Source organism: Tamandua tetradactyla, chromosome 6 (assembly GCF_023851605.1).
Source record: "Tamandua tetradactyla isolate mTamTet1 chromosome 6, mTamTet1.pri, whole genome shotgun sequence".
Taxonomy (NCBI): Eukaryota; Metazoa; Chordata; class Mammalia; order Pilosa; family Myrmecophagidae; genus Tamandua; species Tamandua tetradactyla.
The window spans coordinates 24,935,116-24,961,049 of NC_135332.1; the positions used below are offsets into that span (position 1 = coordinate 24,935,116).

At 35.5% G+C, this 25,934-nt stretch overlaps 1 protein-coding gene and 1 pseudogene across 2 annotated transcripts in view; both read left to right on the forward strand.

Moving 5' to 3' along the window:
- Positions 1 to 25,934, forward strand: part of STAT5B (signal transducer and activator of transcription 5B) — a 95,819-nt gene that overhangs the window by 9,649 nt on the left and 60,236 nt on the right. The gene's annotated exons all lie outside the window — the stretch shown is intronic.
- Positions 6 to 19,205, forward strand: LOC143687397 (glycoprotein integral membrane protein 1 pseudogene; annotated as a pseudogene).

Sequence of the window (25,934 nt, forward strand, 5' to 3'; positions counted from 1 at the left end):
CAGGGTCGGTGCGGAGGCTGTGGCGGGGCGGAAGGTGTGGAGTGAAGACTGCGTGCGCGGTTGCCTGGGTGGGTGTGAGCGACCCCTCTGCGAACCCCGGGGAGCGAGGGGGCTGCTGCGTCCACCTTACGCCCTCATGTTGCCGTTCCGAATGGACCCTGCCTTTTTGCGTTTCCTTTTTCTCAGAAGAGGTGTCTGCGACTCCGGGGGTTGGGATGACCCCAAGGGTGTCTGGCGGGTGCTAGTATTTGCAAAGCCTCAGGGAACAACTGTGCCTTATAAGGAGACGAGACAACAAATACGAACATTTTGATGAGCCTCTGGGGTGCGGGATCCCACATCAGGACCCGCCGGGCCTGGGCTTATACGTGTGTTAGTGGATGCGGTGTTTTCTTTTTTCCTAGCCAGGGATAAAGAGTTAAAAAAAAAAAATGCTCCTAGTGTCAGGGGTAGATACGGAGAGCCAGAGCCGGGAGGGGAGTTGTTGTGTTACAAAAGCTGGTCTGAGGCTAAAGGGATCTGGCAAGATGGTCTGGTTGATCAAAGAGGAAAGAACTTGCGTGGAGCAAGAGACGTTTGCCAACACTTGTAGCCAGCAATGATGGGAAGGGCAACGAAGAAGAAACAGTGCCGGCTTTTAGGAAGACGGGATTAATAAAAACCACCAGAATTTTAAAGGCTAAAGGAGACACACCTATTCTCTCTTTTCCAAAGAGCTATGCCCAGCCCTCTTTCTTCTTGTCCCCTATAGATCCCGGTCATATCTTTGTATCAAATAAATAGTACCCAAAGTGGGTCATAGAATGTTAGAGCTGGAAAGGACCTCAGTGATTATGCAACATTGTTTTATTTTACAGATGAGTAACCTGAGGCCCAGCTAGGTGGAGTAAGTGGCCTTCTCAGTTCACATGGCTGGTTAGGAGTTTGGGGACTGACATTTAGGTAGATGACTCTCAGATCAGTGCTTTTCCCAAAGCACAGTGAAGTAGTAGGTCTTTGCCTAAAACACAGTCCATAAACTGTCTCTGGAATGAATGTCTTTGTGGGGAGTGCTCCTGGAAAAGGTTACTGTGTCACCAACTATTATACTGGGCTTATATAATTTTTCTTTTAGTCTTCATGTGGTGTTTATAGTCTGCTTATATCTTAGGTTTCCAAAACGATTGGATGGTCTCCTGGGCCCTAATAAGCTTTCAGCTGTTGTGTCTGCATTCTCTGAAATAATTTTGATTTTATTGTTCAGTGAAGAACTTGGCCTCTTTTCCCAACATTCTTCTGTATTGTTAACTTGTTTATGTTTTATTATTCTGTTTCTATTCATTGGCTATTGTTCCTAGAGGAGGGTGTATTTTATTTAGTATGCCTTTTGTATTTTTCTAATTTCATTTTGCAACACTTTATGAACATTGGATAGGCTTTGATAATTTCAAATGGGGGGAATCCTATTGATTGTGTATTTTTTTAAAAACCAGTTTTCATCTCATGGAAGATCACAAAATCGATTGTGCTAAATGTGAGAAAGAACTGATTTTAAGAAAAATTTACTTGTGATTCTGTCATATTTAATTAAAACAATACCACACCTTAGGTCACATAAATGTTATTTAGTAAATTATTTGTTTTCCGTAGCCTTTGGTAGATGAAACTCTTCAAGCACCTAGTAGAGAAGGAATAGAGAGACCTTCTTTTAAAAAAGCAAAACATCAGAAAAAAGGAGTTGATTTTTATCATCAGCAGTTAGGTTATTGCACAACTTGGAGTTAAATTCTGCACAAAATCTTTTCTGTGTACCTACCTGAATAAATTATCCTTCCTTTTCACTAGTCCTTGCCTCTTCAGTATTCATATTTAGCCAAGAGGATGTTAATGTGGATTGTGTTAAGAAATTTAAGGTAGATATGTTTTTTAAATAGGTATTTCATGATATGAAGGGAAAAAAGTGCTCTCATTGTTTGGAGTGTTACAACATAAATATTTTGGTCAGCACTTCCTATTGTGCCCTGACTTCTCATTTCACCTCCATTTTCTTGCTCTCAATTGATTTTGTCTTTTATTTTATTTACATATTAAAAAAACACATAGAGAACAGTGAAGAGTGTCATTTATTGCTTTTTTGGTATTCATGTCAATTTTTTCCAACTTATATCATTAGTATTCAGATTATTTTTTATTTATGTTAGGTTTATATTTATGAATATGCTTGTGGCATGTTACTCTATAAGGAAGATGTTATAAATATGTAAATAACATGGTCAAGATTAGGTTGCAAGTAGAATGTAGAATCAGAGGAAAAACACTAACCCTCTTCTAGTGCCCTACAAATATGCATGTATCTCATAAAGTTATTCAGATTATTTCCCCAATATTAGAGGACAGATTACACATTATTACTACAAAAGGAAACAAAAAAGCAACAGTTTTTATTCACTTGTTTTGAGCATTTGAAATTTATTCTTTTATTTTTATTTTTGAAGCATACTTTTAAAAAAAAGTTACCTGACAATGCCAGTTTACTGCGCTCTTCAGAAAAAATATCCTTTTACTATATAATAAAGTATCAAAGAACTTTGAATCTGGAACTTCATAATAAAAATAATGTTTACAAATTATTTTTGGTAGGCCTTCAGCTTCCCTAATAAAAATTTTAAAAAAGTTATCTGTGGATGGATGAAGGGTGCCCCGTGGACCTCATTGGGTGGGCTTGCCCTGAGGCTGCTGGAGCTCCAGCACTGTCAGCCACCCAATGGCAGATGACCAGTGCTTCTGAGCTGCCATCCTCAGCTCCACGCAACAGCATCACAATTTATCTTACTGCCTTGCGAGATAATGGGGAGGTATCTGAAGAACAGGTTGCTATGAGAGTAACAGGTATATAAATGACTTTCCTGTAGATAGTGGTATGACCTAAATAAGCTGTCAGACTTGTATAATATAGAATGAAAATCTGGGAACTGTAAGAAAATAGATATTTTGGAAGTCTCAGTATAAGGATTTTTGTTCATGAGTGCCCTATGATATCTGGCTCCAGTTTGCAAGAAATTGTCAATTAGGAAGTAGTAGAAATTGATGGACAATAAGCTCAACAAATGGATGTGTCTGAAATTTATATTTTAGTTAAGAGCCAGGGAATACTCAGACATTCAAACCATGTCCTTCCTTTGGAAGAAAGCATGCTATACTCTATTTCCCGAGACAATGACATTTTATTTACCCTTTCCAACCTCTCCAAAAAGTAGGAAGTGTCAGCTCACTGCAGACCACTGGCTAGGATCTTGTTGGGAACATTAGAGACCACCATAGTGGAGGATGCACTACCTGGCAAGTTACTCAAAAGGCCTCTCTAAGCAGAGCTTCTATCCTTCTCTTAGTTCACGTGTAAGTGGATTGAAAGGTTCAGAAAAAACTTTGCAGGTTTCTGGAGCAATGTTTTCCCAGTATTCTGAAGGTTTCTGAATGTCATGGTGGTTGGAATTAGAGGAGCAGCTGTGGAAATAACCGTCTTTAAAGTGGTATTCCCAGTCTGTGAATCAAAAAACAAACAAACAAAACCAAAATACAGAACATCCTTCAGTTGGACAGAGTGAATGTTGTACCTGTTAAACCCATCAGTTTATGTGTAGGTGGCCCTGAGTAAACAACAGAAAACACTGAAGATACAACATGTATTTACAACATTATCTCAAGTCATGGACTCTGCATTAGTCTGTTGGCTCGAAATTTGCTACTTGAGTGTAATTTTCTTACAATCATTAAGAACCCATTTATAAACTAGAGAAATTGGTAAATTCCTAAAACTGCCTGAAAATTGACCTTTAAAAGTGACACATTGCAGATTACCTTATTCTATAGCAGAGCTGGATGTTCAGATGATGAATTGTTAAGAAAAATTTAAACAAAGTAGAAAAGAAGACATGTGAAGCGGCTTTGGGATTAAAAACAAAACAGGTGAGACAAAATGCCATGTGCCAATAACTTTTCAAAGTGCCTTTATTAAAGAAATTATATCTACTAAATCACTATTTGCATGTAATACTTTATGAAAAGCACTTCATGAAATTCTAATTTAAAACTCGAGAATTTCACACTTATATTTTTATTCAGTATAATGTACCTTTATATTAAATATGTGACTCTCTATAAAAATCACTGAAATGTATCATGGTTTGACTGTATCCTGTACTAAGATTATTACTTACCTTGAAAACATGAGGATTTAAAAGTAAAATGTATATATCTATATATATATATCTAAAGTATCACTGTACCCAAATATATGTGGTGTTTAAAGGAAAAAAATTTTTTTTTAATCTGAATGTTGCGAATATAACTGTTCTAAAATCAGAAGTATTTTTTCCCCTGCAATGTTGGAAACACAACAGTTTTATGCTAACTTCTGGGAATAAGAAAGTCACATTCAACAATCTAGTTTCCATTGATCAGACAGTTTTTTGAACATTTAAATCGTAAACATCAGAGTGATAGTTTTTTAAAAATTGCATTCACTCTTAATTATAGTGCTCTTGTTTGGTGTAAAATATTGACATTGGATGTTTTCTTCTCATTAGTGATCATCCTTTACTATTGAAAAACCCAAGCCAGTGTAGAGAAGATTTTACATGTCCAAATTTATGATTTTTTTTACTAATCAAAAGGAAAGGGTTATTTACAGGTGTTAGATTTTTAGTGGGTTGAAAGAGACCCCCACGTTTGGTGGTTTCAGCATTTTAGATCATGTTTTATTACTTTTGTTAGTTTTGGTTACACCCATGACTTCCTTGGAAGGTATCTTTGAGGTTTGGTTTCCTTTTTTTTTTTAAATGGTAATATTGGGGTGGGGGTGCTTCCTGTTTATATTTTCAAAATTAGGTCCACGTGTTAACCTTCTTGTGTGTCACATCTTAAACATAAAGAGCAACATGGGATGCCATGGTGGTTTGCTCTGGACCCATGGTGCTGGCTCACGGCAGCTTTACTGAACAAAGCCTGCATGCGCATCTGAGAAGGCAAGGCCTCCTGGCGTCTTTCCCAAGTTTCTTCAAAGTTTAACAGCGTTGGAAGGGGTCTTAAAGCAGCAAGAACAATGACAACAAAGATACAATTGACAGAAAAATGGAGCTGCTCATATCTTTCTCCTTCCAGTACCTGGAAAATGTACACCACCAAGATAGAGTTGAATCATGTCAAAGCTTTAAAGAGGAGCCACCATAGATTTATGCAATACAGAACCCCATGTGTTAAGCAGTGACTGTAGCAGTTTTTCTGATCTCAACTAAAAGCCATACAGAATGTCATGGAGAAGTTAAATAAGAACAAGAAGAAATTTAGGGTATGGTAGCAGACCTCTGGATGAATCATCGTTAGTTGTAAAACTCTTCCATGACTCTGCCGTAAGTTTTTAAGTAGTTGGTCACTTTTAATAAAACTTTTGGAAAATGAGTTATGAGGGGCTTTGAGGAATGCATCCTTGAAAGGAGTATATATAGTATTGTGTCAGTGATTGAAGCAATACTTTTCTGGCCTTTAACTTTATTCCAAGAAGTGCAAGACTCCTAGTTAAATTAACATTTAAATGTGTTTGCAGTTTAGGGACAGTTTAACTCTCCTGTATTTTCTTTTGGATCATGTTACTAAAAGAATATTTCATTAGCATACTATACAGTTAATGTAGAATGCAATTTACAAATAAGTTTTACATAGAATATTTTGACCTCCCATCCACCCTCAAAATATTCAAGAAAGAAGTAATTTGTCACGCACAGAATGTTTCTTCTTTGGGTTCATTTTAATAATCATGTCGATTTTATCATTAGGATAAAAGATACATATATTGATTGATGAATAATATACATCTTTTTCTACCTGCTTTTAGAAGCTAGCTTGCAAAAATCTACTGTAACACTCACTCTCCATTTACACTTTTATTGCCTTTGGCACTCTGGATAATACTTTTTAAATTTTTTGTAGATTTCACTTATAAAGAGAACTATCTCCGTAGTCTATGCACTACTAGTTTTTTGAGGTGCTTGTACTGACTCATTTTTTAAAATTATACTAAGATACAGAGTATGGTTTAAGAGAAGAAATGAGATTCTCAGAAAACATGAAAACTTTCCTTTCTGACTAGTTAGAGAAAGGTTGGGGAAGACAAGGGGAAATACATCAGTGATCCAGTTAGTTATTTTCATTTGTTGGGATTAATTTGGTGACTAATAGTTTCAGTGCCCATCAGACTAGTAAAAGCGAATTTGGCCTTACCTAGCAATGATAACAGGACAAACCCAACTGTGTTCTAATACTGCTTGTTTTCCCCTGGAGGGGATTTCTTTTGTGTGTTTGCGTATGAGAAATCAAGCCAAAGTTACCAGCTAGTCACATCCATGATTTGTATGAAAAATCATGGCTTGTCTTAACCGCTCTAGGCCTTAATGCTACTTACCATGGGCTCATCTGGGAGGGGAGATCCTAATTATCTTATATAATAATTGTCATGCCATTCCTTTAAGACGCAAATAGAAATTAATTTTTAAGGTACTTAAAATTATGTCCAAAACTCAGAGTTTGAAAAAATGTTCCAATGCCTAAGAATATAAAGATTATATAAAATAATACTTAATACTGCACAGTTACGATGTGACAAGCAAACACTGTTTTAAGCTCTTGCCATGTTTGAACTCAGGCTCCTCAGAGAGCTAGGTATTATCTCCAGATGGAAATGAGGAAACGACCCCAGAGAAGTTAAGTCATTTGTCCAAGGTCACATTGTTAGCAATGGCAGGGTTGGAAATGGACCTGGCAAAGCCTATATCCCTAACCACTGCCCTGCATGGGAGCCGGGTAACTGCAACTTTGCAATAAGACATTTAGCTTCTTAAATTTCCTTGTGTTTGAAAATGGACTCTTGCGTTGTGGTTGTGGTTTTCAATAGAAAATATGTTTACGTGTAAAAATATATGTTTGAGTTTTTTTTAAGTTTATAAAGATGATAGGTATTTTTCCAATTATAGGATATAATCCTGGAATAAATTGTATTAAAATAGAGGAAGTGATATTTTTCCTCTAAGTTGTCCTTTACCGTTCTTCCATAAGTGTTGCCATATACATCATAGGAAGAGTTATAACCTGTCTCCATGGCCTCTGTTTACCAACAAAAAGATCATTTGTGCAAGTGGGGTGGAGTCATATGACATGCGCGTCAGTTGACTGAGAACTGTAGTATCCAGCTCATTTTATTTACAACTCTATTTTGAAGGACTTATAGTCCTATTTTTGTTTTGTTGATGCTTCTTAGAACGAATATTTAGAGTTCTGAGGTAGAGAGACTTTAAGAATTTTAATTATTTGAGCTAATTTTTAGGGCAACAGAACCTTATTGTATGGCTAGTGTTTTGTGAGGGTAATGAAAATCTAGGCTCAGAAATACATTCCTTTTCATATCTGATGCTTACTTTCTCTCAGCACTTTTCCTTGTCGGGAGGGTTGGGACAGTTGAGAAGTTAATTCACAGAGAGGTAACATGCAACCCCCAAGTGCAGTGATATGAATTTGGGAGATCCAGTCAGGGATGAGAAAAACTTCAATTCCCTGCACAGAGAATGTAAATTTGGTCAAATAAACAGAACATGTTGGTTTCCAGGATTGTTAAACTGTCACCTTTGACCAGGGTTGAATTTTCTTTGAATGTTGACAGAAGTTACAATGTCAGTGGAAAAAGCTTAATGTGAAGTATCTATAACTCAGAATTTCCTTGTTTGTGTCAGTTGGACCCTACAATTAAAAATACATTTTTTCTAGGTCTGATGAGTGTAAAAAGCCTCCAGTGGGGGTTTCCAGACTTTAGGGGAGAGTAAATTAGAAAGTTTGTGAAAAACTGTTGTGTTGTCTGAACTTCAGAGCCTATAGCTGGTGGCAATCACTGTGTTTTTGTGAAGAATAGGATTTTTAAAATCCAACCTGGGGAAAATGTTTTAAATAGGCTACATTCAGAAATGTCGTTGAAGCATATATGAAAAGAAACTGCTAAACATTTAATCTGCTAATGTACTAAAAATTGGAGTTTACCGGCTTTATAATATAGCATTCTGTAAGATATTCATAGATTTAAGTATTTGTCAACATGTTCTCTCAGAAATACTGTTATCTCCATTCTTTTCTCTTTTTTCAAAAATTTGTTTTTGAAAATCTTTTGGTCATCATGTAGCTTGTAAAGGTAGCAAACAATAGAGATACCGAAATACACAGCTCTTTATAAAATGCAACAGTCAGGTCCTCCCTGTGGATTTTTATGTCTTTGGGATTTAGTTCATTTCATCCTGGTGGAAAGGGAGGGGGATTATAGGGAGAATTGGACATTGTAGAACCTTACCCCAAAAGATAGGGAAGATCTAGTACGTAGAGATGCAACACAAGTATCCCCCACTTTTTTTTCTTTTTAAAGGTAAGAGGGGTTTTTTTGTAGTGAGTTTATCAAGTAAAAATGCTCATTTCATTGTAATATATATAAAGATCAGTCTTCTTCCTTAACTGTTGAAGGTGACAAAACAAAATAGAAAATACTTGCCTCTCTGAATGGTGACTACAGTTAACATGCTGAGTTGGTGATGAAGCATGATCCGTTGATTTTGCAATACCAGAGCAAAACATATAGTTTTAAAGGAATGGGTCCTTAAGTAAAATAACATTGCTTTAAGCCAACATTTAAAAATTGTCGAAAAAATGTTTTGAATTTTTATTATCCAAATATGAATTGGTCCAGTTTGGAGAAAACATTAAGTTCCAGTTATAATGGTAAATTTAAACAGGATAAAGTGGCTTGTATGGAGTAAACCATAAAAGAAAATATGGACAGGTTTGGCTACATAAATATTAAAATTTCTTTATGACAAAAATGCTAGAAACCAAAGGTAAATGATGAAATAAGAAAAATGTTTTTAACAAATGTGACAGTGTTATGGGTTGATATTTTTAATATATAAAGAACTCATACAACTAGTGATTTTATACTCAAATGTTTCTGTGGTGTGTAAATATATTTCAATAAAAGAGCATTAAAAAAAAGAGCTCATACAAATAATAAGAAAAAAAAATTGTTCCTCCAATGGGAAAATGAACAAAAGAAGTAACTCAGATGGCCAATAATTATGAGATTGTGTTCAGCTGCACTAGAAATCAAGAAATGCAAATAAAAACAATAATATTTTTTCAAGTTAATAGATTTGCAAAAATTAAAAATATTGGGGGGAAAAGGTATTGTTTAGAAATGTGGGGAAATTGGGACCTTCATACTCATTTGTCATAGTTTAAATTGGTACTTTTTTGGAGAGCAGACTGATACATATATTGGAAGTCATACATGCCATTTGACTTAGTTCCATTTAGATTAATTTCTTTCTAAGAAATAATCTGAAAAATGCTCAAAAATTCATGTATAAGGTTGTTCCTCACAATGTTTTTTATGGTAACATTAAATTGGAAACAACCTCAATGTTCAGCATTTGAAGATTGTTGAACTAAATTGAGGTATATCTATTCAATGGAATACTACAAAAAATCACATACAATTGTCCTTATAAAAAAAGATAATAGGCATGGAAAAGAGAGTGATTTCTTCTGGTTTGTGGGATTCTGGATTTTTTTCACTATTACTTTAAAGTTTTTCTATAATAAACATTCTGTAATAATACATCGGGAGTAGTTTGTAATCGGGAAAATTACTTTTAAAATAGCTTTTGTTTCATTTTTAGGAGCAGATTGTGATGTTTGTGTTAAATTTCTTGTATAGTATCCCTGCTATATGGCATCCTTTGTTGAAGAATTATCTTTACCTTTTCAGAGTTAAAATAATTTGAGCTTGGGGAGTGAGTTATTTTCTATTCTTGGTGGAATGATCCATATTTTTACATAGACGTGATGGAGAATTATATTATTTTACAGTGTATGTACTCTGCTGAGTTTCTAGTTATTTCATGCTGAAAGTGTATGTGTGTTTTTCAACTTTTGAAAAAAATGACCTAGATTATTTTAACTTCTTGCAACCCTAAACACTATTATTTCAATATGTTTTCTGCATTTGCTTTGTTCTGCTACCTTTTTCATTATGATACTACAAAGGTTGCTCATCTTATACATTTATCTGTCTTGTAATTCCATTAGTCATACTTAATGACTTCTCTAAATGTTTTTATGGTATTTATTTGGAAATATCTGGTAAAGGAAATGTCTAGAGAAAGATATTTTCTCTTGGATATATGTCCGTGCTAATACCAGAGACATGTATTGTAGTCTCCCTTAATTAAATTCACATCAAATCTTTTTTTTGTAGCTAGAATTAGTGTTTAAGAGCATTTGAAATTTTTAAGAATTTAAAGAATGAAAATAAATGGCAATTTGATCTTTTTAAGACATTTTTTATTGTGAAATATAGCATATATATAACAGCAATAAATTTCAAAGTATATTTTAACAATTAATTATGGAACAGATTTCAAAGTTTGTATCAGTTACATTTCCACAATTTCAGGTTTTTCCTTCTAGCTGCTCCAAGATATTAGAGACTAAAAAGAATTATCAGTATAATGATTCAGCAGTCATATTCATTTGTTAAATCCTAACTTCTCCATTATAACTCCTTCTTCTCCTTTGATCCTTCTCCCAATCTTTACGGATATTTGGGTTATGCCCATTCTAGTTTTTCTCATGTTGCAAAGGGGGCAAGTTGATCTTTTAAGAGAATTTTGGAACATGGCTATTCTGGTCTTATCATTTTATAGCAAATAAAATTACAATCCTAAAAAGTACATTTTTGAGCCCAACAGAAGACCTGCTTATTTCATGTTAAATTCAAGTCAGTAAAAATCTACCTTGTAAAAACCTACAAGTGCTCTGATAAAAAATAAATAATTAAAAAAAACAACCTTAACTTGGATTGTGCTTAGTAATTTATTATGATGGGAATTTGCTATCACAGAATTTTATATTAAATCCGTTTGGGGAATACTAAAACATAAAATAAATCAAATATACCTTCAGTGCCTTTGTTTTTTTCTTTTTTTTGGTGCTTGGTCCGGGAACCAAACCCGGGTCTCCCGCATGGAAGGTGAGCGAGCATTCTACCACTGAACCACCCGTGCACCCCTTTAAGTGCCTTTTAATCCTAAACCCATAAGTAGCAAGTTAAAATTCATGCGGATAAAGAAATGTTTTTGCATACTAAAGATAAAACTATAAACATGTATTACTCAATATGTCTATGTAAATAAATCCTTCTGTTGAGTTTATGGTTCTTTCTGCTTGTCACTTCTTATCTCCTCTGCATCTTGAAAATTTGGTATTCTCCTAAATTAATCCTAATCCTAAATTATGTTTTCCTTTTATTTCAGTTCCTTTATAGTTGCTGATTTTCCTTGAATTCTGTTTCATTAATACCTTATTATTGTATTAGTTACAATAATCCCTTTCTTTCTTATTCTGTTCCCAGTTAGCATAATCCCTTTCTTTTCTTATGTATCTGATTCATTTTCACCAAACCATGAGATGGTTTAAAAAACCAAGTAAAGTTGGGGCCTTAAATTTGGCATCATATATTTTATAATATGGTATCAATAAATTATAAAACATATTTTTAAAATATATAAAATGATTTATTACTTTTTCATTGGAACTCATTAAGTGATTATGTTTTAGTCTTTATGTATAATCTGTGAAGACTTGTGTATCCTTACAAAGGGGAGTCTTTTTCCAAGTCCATAAATCTTACAGTTATATTCATTAAAGGAGCTCAAATGTATGCAAGGGTCAAAAGACTGTAAAATAAATTAAAATTACTTATTCCAGAAATTAACCGTATAATTTTGCTTGAAACTCTTTAATCTCATTTTTTGCTCCTTAACTGCCTAGAGGAGTTTGGGGGGTTTTGTACGTATGTGTGTGTTAGTTTGAAAGCTGCCGAAATGCAGTATACCAGATATGGAATGGGTTTTATAAAGGGAAATTTAAAAAATTACAAGTTTACAGTTCTAAGAAAGTAAAAGTGTCCAAATTAAGGCACCAATAAGAGGTTACCTTCATTCAAGAAAGGCCGATGGGTCAGGAACTCCTCTGTCAGCTGGGTAGTCACGTGGCTGCCATCTGCTGCTCCCTGCTCCTGGGCTCTGATGCCTTCAGCCTCTGTTCCTGTGGGGGTTCCTCACTTTACCTCTCCAGGGCTGGCTTTCATCTCTTGGCTTCCCTTGGCTTGCTCCAGGTTCTGGCTTGCTTAGAATCTCATGGCAATGTCTGCTGGGCTCCAAGCATCTCTGAACATCTGTGTCTCTATTTTCCACATGTCTGCACCTTGTCAGCTCTACTGTGAAGTTTCTGTTGACTCAGGCTTCTGTCATTTCTGTAAGCTCTGTCATTTCTGAGATTTCTCCAAATGTTCCCTTTTAAAGGATTCCAGTAAACTAATCAAGACAACCTCAAATGGGTGGAGTCACATCTCCATCTAACCAAAAGATAACACCCATAATTGGGCATGTCACATCTCTGTGGAAATAATCTAATCAAAATTCCAACCTACAGCATTGAATCAGGATTTAAAAAACAGCTGCCTCCACAAGATGGAATCAGAAAAATCATAAAACATGATTTTTCTGGAATACATAATACTTTCAAACTGGCACAATGTATTTTTAAAAAATGCTTCCAAAGAGAGTAAAGAAGTTTATGCCAAGATTTTACAGTTACTGGGCTACCAATCCAGGCACGACTTAGTAAGTATTAAATAAATATTTGTTGACTAATGAATGAATGAGCTGTAAATTATAAATACTTTTTAAGGTAAAGTTAGATAACAACTTAGTCCGTTAAACTATATATCAGTGATTTTTTAACCATTTGGGGATCAGGCAACTTCTTGAGACTAATGAAACCATTGACTCTCTTTCCAATAAAATATTCATGCACATAAAACTTTACATACATTTCAAGGGTTCATGCTATGATACAAGTTAAGATCCCCTAATATAAACATCCAGCTCTCTATTAACACAGACAGTGGAGGTGGGTGAATATGGACAGGAGAGAAATAATCCAAATTCATGTTGAAAACAAACTTACAGTATGATCTTGTTATCTGTGGACTCAGTTGGTACTTATTTCCCCAGAAACTCAATAAATATCAATGTATTTTATCATTTTAAAGGATTGCATTCCATTGTATACCCCTACCTTAATTTAGTTAATCTGTTAATATTTATTAATATATGTTTAGATTGCTTCTAATTTTTCACTTTTATAAAGAACACAGTGGTGCAGGTTCTGATACTGAGTGCATCTCTTCACACTTATCCGACCATCTTCTTACAGTAAGTTGTAGAAGTGGAATTGCTGAGTCATTTGCATAGTGCCAAATGCCCTCCAAAAAGACTCTCCCAGTCTCCGTGCCCACCAGTAATTAGTGCATGAAGGTGACAGCCATTTCCCCGCATCCTCAATGACTGAGTGTTGACCACCTTTTTCTCTTTACCAGTCTCTTGTTTTTATTTGTGTCTCTTTGATTTCTAGCAAGGTTGGGCGTAGCTTCATAAGTTTATTGGCTATTTTGTTTCTTTTTTGTGATTTGCCTTTTTGTATCACTAGTCTGCTTTTCTGTTGTAGGTATTTGCATTTTCTCAGAGATTCTTTTGTCTTACTATTACAAATAATTTCCTTCTAGTTTTGTTTTTTGGCTATCAAGATTGTATAGTATTTTTTGCCATACAAAAATATTTGAATTGTATGTAGTCTCATTTGATAGTCTTATTCTTTCTGGTCTGGTTATCAAGGCATACTTAGAAAAGCCATTCCTACACAAGGATTATTAAATATTTGTTTATCTTTTTATTTATGTTTTTTTTGGTTTTGTCGATTTCTTTCTTTTTTTATTTTTTATTTTTTGCTTTATGTCTCTCAGATCATATTGAATCTATTTCTGTATAAGAAGTGAAGTAGGTATTTAGCTTTATTTTTCTCTAATTAAAATAATATTTATTTTCGCATATTCTTACAATGTGCGAAGCACTGAACTAAGTGTTTCACGTGTATCACGTGTATTAACAATTTCAAATTGCTAGCCAATTATCTACAGTACTATTTATGGGATAGTTTCTGGTTTCCCCCACTAATTTGAAAGCCCATCTTTGTAATATACTAAGGCCTCATATATGTTCAGATCTACTTCTTGTCTATTCTGTTCCATAGATCAGCGTGACTCCGAATATACCACATTGCTTTAATTATTAGACATTTTATATGGATAGTGAAAGTTTTTCTGAGAATAAGTTAGTGAGATGAGAATGCTGCATGGAATTCCTTTGAAATATGCTTTAGAATAGATTTTAAATATGAATAGAAATTCATACAAAATGAATTACACATTCTCTGAACAGATGGTGGATAATCACCAAAAGTTCCATAAAAAAATCACTAGATTTGCTCTTCTTAAATATATCTTTCTATAAGGATTATATTAAAAAATAGCAGTTTTTCCAGGTGACACTGTACACTTATAACTCAGTATAATATCCTTCTAAAATAATAAATACAGTAAGACCTTCTTAGAGTTGCTTTTCAAATATTCTCTTTCTAAGTAAAACATAGAAGGACAAAACATATATGAACTAGAAAATTATAAGCAAGAATTTATAGGAATATGTAAAATATTTATGTAACAGACCAGTGCTGTCCAGTACAAATATAATGTGAGCCACACGTAATTTTAATTTTCTAGTAACCACCTTAAAAAAAAGTAGAAACAGGCAAAGGTGAAATTAGTTTTAATCATATATTTCCTTTATCCCAATATATTCAAACCATGATCATTTCAACATGTAATCAATGTGAAAATTATTAATGAGATATTTTACATCCCCTTTTTTGTACTAACTCTTTGAAATCTGATGTATTTCACCCTTAAAGTACATCCCAATTTGGGTACTAAATTTTCCTCAGAAATATTTTAACTTTATTTAGATTTCATAAAATTTTTAATTGACAAAGTAGATTCACATACCCAAGTTCCAAACATATTTTAAAGTTTTCCAGTAACTGAAATGAGCATCAGCTTTTTCTTTTTTGGATAAGTTGTAGGTTTACAGAAAAATCACACAGAAAAACAGAGTTCCCATGTTCCTTCCTCTTATATACATGGTTTTCCCTATTAAGTTTTTGCATTAGTATAGTACCTTTGTTACAATTTATGAAATATTGTTATTATACTATTAATATATCTGTAGTTTACATTAGTATTCACTGTCATAGAGTCCTGTAGTTGTTGCTTTTTAAAAAGTTTTTTTGTTCTAGTAGCATATATACAACCTAGATTTTTCCCTAGCACATTCAAATATATAATTCATTGGTGTTAATTGCTTTCACAATGTTGTGCTATTATTACTACTACCATCCATTACCAAAACTGTTCCATCACCTCAAACAGAAACCGTATACCAATTAAGCATTAAATCCCCGTTCCCTACCTCCATCCTGGCCGCTGACAACCTGTATGCTAATTTCCAACTGTATGAATTTGCTTATTCTAATTATTTCACATCAGTGAGGTCATTCAAGATTTGTCCTTTTGGTTTGGCTTATCTTACTCAATATGATATCTTTAAGGTTCACGTTGTCACATCAATCAATGCTTCATTCCTTTTTACGGCTGAGTAACATTCATATTCAGCTGTAAAAAGGAATGTATGTACCACATATTTGGGTTTCTTCTAGGAATAATTCTGGGAACATAGGTGCAAATTTCTTTTCAGGTCTCTGCTTTCAATTTCTTTTTGGTGTATACCTAGAAGTGGAATTGATGGGTCGTATCGTATTTCTATACTTAACTTTCTGAGTTGAGTTTCTGCTTAACTGTTTTCTACAGCAGCTGCACCATTTTACATTCCTCCCAACAGTTAATGAATGTTACAATTTCTCCATATCCTCACCAATGCTTGCTATTTTCTGTTTCTCTAATAGCCATTCTACTGGGTGTGAAATGGTATCTCGTGATTTTGTTTTGCATTTCCCTAATGGCTAATGATATTGACAGCTTTTCATGTGCTTATTGACCATCTGTATATTTTCTTTGAAGAAATTCATTTAAAGTCTTTTGCCCATTTTGTGAATTGGTATGTTTGTATTTTGTTGTTGAGTTGTAGGATTTCTTGATATATTCTGGGTATTAACCATTTGATAGATGTGTGGTTTCTAAGTATTTTCTCCTATTCTATAAATTGTGTCTTTGCTAGCATGATGAAGTTCCATTTTTCGCTTTTTATTTGGGATTTCTTTGGGCAGAATTGATATCTTAGCAGTACTTAGTCTTCCAGTCCATGAACACGGAATATCCTTTTGCTTGTTAGGTCTCATTTGATTTCTTTCAGCAATGTTTTTTTTGTGTGTGTGTGTGTGGTTTTCCATTTACATGTTCGTTACACCCTTGGATAAATTTATTCCTAGATATTTGATCCTTTAGTTGCTGTTGTAAATGGAATTTCTCTTTATTTCTTCCTCAGATTGTTCATTACTGGTATAGAAACTCTACTGATTTTTGTATGTTGATCTTGAACCCAGCCAATTTGCTGAACTTACTACGTCTAGTAGCTTTGTTGTAGATATTTTAGGATTTTCTTTGTATAGAATCGTGTCATCCTTAAATAGGGAAAGTTTTATTTCTTCCTTTCCAACTTGTATGCCTTATATTTCTTTATCTTGCATGCTTGCTCAGACCAGAGCCTCCAGTCCAGTGTTGAATGACCGTGGGGGTGGCAGGTATCCTGGTCCTGACCTTAGAGGGAAAACTCCCATCTTTCACCATTGGGGATGATGTTGGCTATAGGTTTTTCATATACACCCTTTATTATTTTGAAGAAGTTCCTCTCTACTCCTAGTTTCTGAGTGTTTTTATCAAGAAGTACTGGATCTCATCAAACACCTTTTCTGCATCAATTGAGGGGCTCAGTGGTTTTCTTACTTCGTTCCATTAATGTAGTGTATTGATTTTCTTATATTGAACTACCTTGGTGTACCTGGGATAGATCCCACTTGATCATGGTGTATAATTCTTTTTTTTTAATTTTTTATTAATTAAAAAAATTACAAGAAACAAGCATTCCCAACACACACTCAGCAATTCACAATATCATCACATAGTTGCATATTCATCATCATGATCATTTCTCAGAACATTAGCATCAATTCAGAAAAAGAAATAAGAAGACAACAGAAAAATATAACAAACAGAAAATAAATTTTTACAGGCCATACCCCTTACTGATCCCTTTCATTGATCACTAGCATTTCAAACTAAATCTATTTTAACATTTGTTCCCCCTATTATTTATTTTTATTCCATATGTTCCTCTCATCTGTTGACAAGGTAGATAAAAGGATCATCAGACACAAAGTTTACACTATCACACAGTCACACTGTGAAAGCTATATCATTATACAATCATCATCAAAAAACATGACTACTGGAACACAGCTCTACATTTTCAGGCAGTTCCCTTCAGCCTCTCCATTTCCTCTTAGATAACAAGGTGATATCTACTTAATGCATAAGAGTAACCTCCAGGATAACCTCTTGACTGTTTGGAATCTCTCAGCCATTGACACTTTGTCTCATTTTACTCTTCCCCCTTTTGGTCAGAAGGTTTTCTCAATCCCTTGATGCTGGGTCTCAACTCATTCTGGGATTTCTGTCCCATGCTGCCAGGAAGATCGACATTCCTGGTAGTCATGTCCCACGTAGACAGGGGAAGGGCGGTGAGTCTGCTTGCTGTGTTGGCTGGAGAGAGAGGCCACATCTGAGCAACAAAAGAGGTTCTCTTGGGGGTGATTCTTAGGCTTAATTTTAAGTAGGCTTGACCTATCCCCTGTGGGGTTAAGTTTCATATAAACAAACCCTAAGACTGGGGGCTCAGCCTATAGCTTTGGTTGTCCACACTGCTTGTGAGAATATCAAGAATTCAGCTTGAGGAAGTTGAGTTTTCCCCCGTTCTCACCATTCCCGGAAGGGGAATTTGCAAATCTTTTCTACTCACTGATCAAATCACTCTGGGATTCATCAGGGCATCACCTGGACAAACCAACAAAATCCCATGTCCTATATAAAGTTCCATGTACTTAAGGTGTTCAATCAAATATCTACCTAAGTTATATTAGGAGATGCACTAGTCAAAGTATAGATTTGTACCAAATAAACATTTTTTGCTTTAGTCTCACACATTAGTTGAAATTTTAAAATATTAAGTACCATCTATTTTCAGCACACTGCAGTAATGACATTGTTTTGTTCTTCCTCATGCAAAAACATTTTTAAAATTTGTACATTTAGTCACTATCGTTATACACTCTAGGCATTCCTGGATTACACCATCTCAATCTTTATCGTCTATCTTTCTTTGTGATTTCATTTATGCCCCAGCCCTCCTCCCTCTATCATTCTCATATGCAGCTTCCTTCAGTGTTTTAACATAATTGTATTACAGTTAGGTAATATTGTGCTGTCCATTTCTGAGTTTTTATATTCAGTCCTGTTGCATAATGTGTATCCCTCCAGCTCCAATTACCCAATATCTTACCCTATTTCTGTCTCCTGATGGTCTCTGTTTACCAAATAAATATTCCAACTTTATTCACTAATGTCAGTTCATATCAATGAGACCATACAGTATTTGTCCTTTTGTTTCTGGCTAATCACACTCAGCATAATGTCCTTATGGTCCATTCATGTTGTTACATACTTCATAACTTTATTCTATCTTACAGCTGCATAATATTCCATCTTATGTAAATGTCACAGTTTGTTTAGCCAACTGTCTGTTGATGGAAATTTTGGCTGTTTCCATCTCTTGGTAATTGTTAATAATGCTGCTATAAACATTGGTGTATAAATGTCCATTAGTATCCTTGGCCTCGTGTCCTTTGAGTAGAGACTGCATATAGATGGGTCCTGTTTTTTAATCCATTCTGCCAGACTATATCTTTTGATTGGAGAGTTTAATCCATTAACATTCAGTGTTACTACTGCATGGGTAGTACTTTCTTCTACTATTTTGCCTTCTTGATTTTTTATGTCATATCTAATATTCCTTCTTTTTACCTTTACTCATAGTCTTCCTTTCTACACTCTTCTCCACACCTCTCTCTTCTGTCTTCATATCTGTCTCTAGTGTTCCCTTTAGTATTTCTTGCAGAGCTGGTCTCTTGGTCACAAATTCTCTCAGTGACTTTTTGTCTGAAAATGTTTTAATTTCTCCCTCATTTTTGAAGGACAATTTTGCTGGATATAGAATTCTTTGTTGGCAGTTTTTCTCTTTTAATAATTTAAATATATTATCCCACTGTCTTCTCGCCTCCATGGTTTCTGTTGAGAGATCTGCGCATAGTCTTATTGGGCTTCCCTTGTATGTGATGGATTGCTTTTCTCTTACTGCTTTCAAGATCCTCTCTTTCTCTTTGACCTCTGACATTCTGATTATTAAATGTCTTGGAGTATGTCTATTTGGATCTATTCTCTTTGGGGTACGCTGTACTTCTTGGATCTGTAATTTTAAGTCTTTCATAAGAGTTGGGAAATTTTCAGTGATAATTTCCTCCAATAGTTTTTCTCCTCCTTTTCCCTTCTCTTCTCTTTCTGGGACACCCACAACACGTATATTTGTGTGCTTCATATTGTTTTTCAATTTCCTGAGTCCCTGCTCATATTTTTCCATTTTTTTCCCTATAGTTTCTGTTTCTTATCAGATTTCAGATGTTCCATCCTCCAGTTTTGAAATCCTATGTTCTGTCTCTCGAAATCTACCATTGTAGGTTTCCATTGTTTTTTTCATCTCTTCTACTGTGTCTTTCATTCCCATAAGTTCTGTGATTTGTTTTTTCAGACTTTCAGTTTCTTCTTTTTGTTCTTTCCTTGCCTTCTTTATATCCTCCCTCAATTCATTATTTGGTTTTTGATGAGGTTTTCCATGTCTGTTCGTACATTCTGAATTAATTGTTTCAGCTCCTGTATATCATTTGAAATGTTGGTTTGTTCCTTTGACTGGGCCATATGTTCAATTTTCCTAATGTGATTTGTTATTTTTTGCTGGCATCTAGGCATTTAATTACCTTAATTGGTTTATTCTGGAGATTGTTTTCACTTCTTTTATCTAGGGTTTTCTTGCTGGATGAATTTGTTGTCTATCTGTTCTTTGACATTCTGTTCAGCTTTATCTGGACCTTTAGCTTAAGTTTTGTTTAACAGAGGAGAATTTTTCAGTTCTTGTTTTCTTGTTTCTTGCCCTGCTGGTGTGGTACCTTTCCCCCACACACACTTAGGAGGGTCTACTTAGATATTATAGACCCCAGCCAGATTTTCCCAGACCAAACTGGCCTCCTATCAGGAGGAAAGAGTCACCTGCGTCGGTTTTCCCTGAGCATGAGACCCAGCAGGTTGAAAAACTTTCCTGTGAAGTCTCTGGACTCTGTTTTTCTTATCCTGCCCTGTGTGTGGTGCTTGTCTGACTGCAGGTCCCACCAGCATAAGATGATGCAGCACCACTCTGGCAGACTCTCCCTGCTGGGGCGTGGTGGAGACAGAGGAGAGGTTGTAGGCTGGTTTTAATGGCTTCAAATTACCAAGCCCTGGTGTCTGAATTCCTTGATGGAGGGATTCCACCTGGGTGGGGCTTCACCCCTCCCCTGGGGAAGGCACAAGCTCCAGATAAGCCCCCAAAAGAGCTCACTTCTGCCTATGCCTGGGGCAGTTGCAGCCTGAAAAATCCTGCCACTGTATCCAGAGGCAGTCAAGCCTTTGTAGATACACAGCCACAAAAACCTCTGTTTCCTTCTTTTTTTTTTTTCCCCTTTTTCTGTCAGTCCTGCCCCCTTGGCGCTGGGGCAAAAATGCGCACCCTCCGCTTTGATCAGGTTCACCTAAGCTGGGGGCCTATTTTTAGTAGTCAGAATTCGTTAATTAGTTCCAAATTGGTGTTTGATTGTGCCCAGTCCCTCCTGCTGGTAAAGTCCTTTCCTTTCCCCTCTGGGAAGCGGCCTGTGGGGGAGGGGCGCTGGCCGCAGCAGCTTTGGGAACTCACGGTTCTGGGGGGTGCTCGCAGCTGGTCCAGCTGGTCCAGACTGGGGTACGCCGAGTGTCTGGTCACTAATCGTGGCTCTGGGAGCTGTTCTGTACTGTTTCTGGTTATTTAGTAGTTGTTCTGGAGGACGAACTAAAATGCGCACGTTGTTAAGCCGCCATCTTGACCCGGAAGTCCTTCTATAATTCTTTTAATGTGATTTGGTTTGCTAAGAATTTTTGCATGTGTATTCCTAGTGGACGTTAGTCTACAATTTTATTTTCTTGTGATATCTTTATCCGGCTTTGGTTATTAGGGTGAAGTTGGCCTTGTCAAATAAATTAGGAAATGTTCCCTCCCTCCACTTCAATTTTTTGGAAGAGTTTGAGCAGGATTGATTTTAATTCTTCTTGGAATGTTTCTAAAATTCACCAGTGAAGCCATCTGGTCCTGGTCTTCCCTTTGTTGGGATGTGTTTGATTACTGATTCAATCCCTTTATTTATTGTTGGTCTTTTGAAATCTTCTATTTCTTCTTGAGTCATTGTAGGTAGTTTGTATGTTTCTAGGAATTTGCCATTTCATCCAGGCTATCTCATTTGTTGGTGTACTGTTATTTATAGTAACCTCTCTTTTTAAAATATTGTTAGAGAAGTTGTGAGTTTATAGAACAATCATGCGTAAAATACAGGATTCCCATACACTGGCCACACCTTGCATTGGTGTGAAACACTTTTTACAATTGATGGTAGCACATTTTTATAATTGTACTAGTAATTAAAGTCCATAATTTACTTAGGATTCACTGTGTAGAGTAATTTCATGGATTAAAAAAATTTTTATTCTGTTACCATATTACAATCTAACATTTTCCCCTTTAATCATATTCTGATATGTATTTTCATACTGTTGATTGCATTCATAATATCCTCTTATAATCCTTTTTATTTCTGTATGGCCAGTAGTAGTATCTACCCCCCTTTATATTTCTGATTTTAGTTATTTGTATCCTCTCTCCTTTTTTCTTTGTCACGCTAGCTAAACATTTGCTGATTTTATTAACCTTTTCAAGGAACCAACTTTTGATTTCATTACGTTTCTCTATTTTTTCTTTATTCTCTGTTTAATGTATCTACACTGTAATCTTTGTTATATTCTTCCTTTTGCTAGCTTTGGGTTTATTTTTATCTCTTTTTAGATTCTCCACTTGTAAATTTAGTTCTGATTTGAGAGCTTTCTTCTTTTGTAATGTGAGCATTTGTTGCTATCAGTTTCCCTCTCAGCACTGCCTTTGCTGCATCCTATTAGTTTTGGTGTGGATTTTTCACTTTCTTGTGCCTCAAGATACTTCCTAATTTCCCTTGAGATTTTTTCTTTGATCCATTGGTTAAGAGTCCATTGTTTAATTTCCACATATTTGTGAATTTTCTGGTTTTCCCTCCATTATAGGTTCTAGCTTCTTTCCATTGTGGTTGGAGAAGATACTTTGTGTGTGTATTCTAGTTTGCTAGCTGCTGGAATGCAATATACCAGAAACAGAATGGCTTTTAAAAAAGGGAATTTATTAAGTTGCAAGTCTTCAGTTCTAAACCTGTGAAAATTTCCAAATTAAAGCAAGGCTGTAGAAATATCCAATCTAAAGCATCCAGGGAAAGATAAGCTTGGTTCAAGAAGGCCCATGACTTTAGGGTTTCTCTCAATTGGAAAGGCACATGGTAAACATGGTCACATCTGCTAGCCTTCTCTCCAGGCTTCTTGTTTCTTGAAGCTCCCCTGAATACATGTTTGCCTTCTTCATCTCCAATAGTCTCTGGCTGTGTGGGCTCTCATGGTTCTCGTGGCTCTGATGCTTTTTCCAAAATGTTTCCCCTTTTAAAGGTTTCCAGTAAACGAATCAAGACCCACCTGGGGTGGGTGGAATCACACCTCTGTCTAATCAAAGGTTAATACCCACAATTGAGAGAGTCACATTTCTGTGGAGATAATCTAATCAAGTCTCCAACAGTACTGAATAGGGATTAAAAGAAATAGCCGACACCACAAAATGGATCAGGATTAAAACATGCTTTTCCAGGGTATATAATCCTTTCAAACCATCACAGTGTGTTTCAGTATTTTTTAACTTATTGAAACTTAGTTTGTGACCTAATGTGTGTACTATCCTGGGGAATGAGCCAGGAGCACTATAGAAGAATATGTATTCTGCTGCTGTTAGTTGAAGAGTTCTATATAATCCCAGTAGGTCTAGTTGGTTTATAGTATCATTCAAGTCTTCTGTTTCCTTACTGATCTTCTGTCTAATGTTCAATGCGTTATTGAAAGTGGTGTATTGATGTCTCAACTATTAATGTAGAACCATCTATTTCTACCTTCAAATCTCATATATTTTATATTTTAGGGCTTATATATTTTAGGGCTCTGCAATTGGGTACATATGTATTTATAATTGTTACCTCTTATTGAACTGACCCTTTATCAGTGTATATAACCTTCTTTGTCCCTCATAGCAGTTTTTTTAATTAAAGTCTATGTTGTCTGATATTAGACTACATTAGTCTAGCTATCCTAGCTCTCTTTTGGTTACTATTTGCATGGTATAATTTTTTCCGTTCTTTCACTTTCAACTTATTTTTGTCTTTGAATTTAAGATGAATCTCTTGTAAACATCATATAGTGGCTTATGTTTTCTATCCATTCTGCCAATTTCTGCCTTTTGATTGGAGAATTGAACATTTAAAGTATCTACTGATAATGCAGGACTTCTTCTGTCATTTTGCTATTTGGTTTTTGCAAGCCTTATACCATTTTTGTCCCTCAGTTCTTCCATTAATACCTACTTTCATATTTAATTGGTATTTTGTATCGTATCATTTTGAATCCCTTTTCATTTCTTCCTGTATATATTTTTCATATATTTCCTTTATGTTTACCATGCAACTTAAATGTAATGTCCTAAATGTGAACAATCACATTCAATTTGATGCCAACTTCAATACTATAACATATGCTGCTCCTGTACCCTTTGTTATGATTAGGTTCATGTGTCAACTTGGCCAATTGGTGATGCCCAGTTTTCTGGCCAAGCAAGCGCTGGCCTAACTGTTACTGCCAGGACATTTCCTGGGTGGTTAATAAACCAGTGGGTGGGCATGGGAAATAGAGATAGAGGTATTATTTTGTTCTTTTGATATCTTTAGATAGAAGTTCTAATATATTTTCCCAAAGAAACAAAGTTGTAAAGAATAATTAGGTTGTGTAGGGTTGTAGATCAACTGAGGTTTTGTGAGCTCACCTTGGAATTTCTCACCTCTTTAAAACTTTGTTTCTATGGGGAAAAGTTCCATTTCCTAGCAAAATATCCACAGGAATTTTGAAATATGGGAATATGGTTCCATTTGTAAGGGAATGGGTTGTTGTTGTTGGTGGTGGTTAGGGGTTGCCTGTTGTTTTTGTCCTGGAAAGGGACAGAGTATTGAACTTTGATGCGTCAGCCTGAGTTGTCTTTTGTCACCTGCATGACCTTGTTCCACAATTGGCGCTAAAACAACCCACCGTGTTTTAGGTGTACTTCAATTATCCGATAACTTTTAGGCAGAGTTTTTGTTGTTGTTGTGGTTATTTTGTTAATGTTTTGTTTTGTTTTTGAAATAGCGTTTGCCTAGAAAATAATCGTACTCATCGTTTGGTCTTAGCTACTATTCATTTTCTGGAATATATAAAGTTGATGCTTCCAGTTTTTGATGTTCTAGTTACAGATGAAAATTTTCCCTTCAAAAAGTTTTTTTCCCCAAAGTTTTTTTAATCCTGGCAGCTATCTAAGGGAGAGAAGTGATTTTGGGTCCTTATAGACGAAGTGATGGACAGTGGCCTTTCTACACCTCCACGTCCCCAGGGTGTTCGATAGCTCCAACTACATGTGGAGAGCTCAGAGCGAAAGCTTCAGAAGGTCAACTTGGTAGAGAGATTTTGGAACCTACGTAATGCCCAGGCCCCTCTTCCCTCCATTCTTCAGGCTTACTTCCGACACAGTATATCTTTTTTTTTTTAATTTTTTTATTAATTAAAAAAAATTACAAGAAACACAAACATTCCCAACACATACACTCAGCAATTCACAATATCATCACATAGTTGCATATTTATCATCATGATCATTTCCAAGAACATTAGCATCAATTCAGAAAAAGAAATAAAAAGACAACATAAAAATATAACAAACAGAAAAAAAAAAATTTTACAGGCCATACCCCTTACTGATCCCTTTCATTGATCACTAGCATTTCAAACTAAATCTATTTTAACATTTGTTCCCCCTATTATTTATTTTTATTCCATATGTTCCTCTCATCTGTTGACAAGGTAGATAAAAGGAACATCAGACACAAGGTTTTCACAATCACACAGTCATATTGTGAAAGCTATATCATTATACAATCATCATCAAGAAACATGGCTACTGGAACACAGCTCTGCATTTTCAGGCAGTTCCCTCCAGCCTCTCCATTACATCTTGGATAACAGGGTGATATCTACTTAATGCATAAGAATAACCTCCAGGATAACCTCTCGACTCTGTTTGGAATCTCTCAGCCATTGACACCTTGTCTCATTTTACTCTTCCCCCTTTTGGTCGAGAAGGTTTTCTCAATCCCTTGATGCTGGGTCTCAGCTCATTCTAGAGTTTTTCTCAATCCCTTGATGCTGAATCTCAGCTCATTCTGGGATTTCTGTCCCACGCTGCCAGGAAGATCCACACCCCTGGTAGTCATGTCCCACGTAGACAGGGGGAGGGCGGTGAGTCTGCTTGCTGTGTTGGCTGGAGAGAGAGGCCACATCTGAGCAACAAAAGAGGTTTTCTTGGGGGTGACTC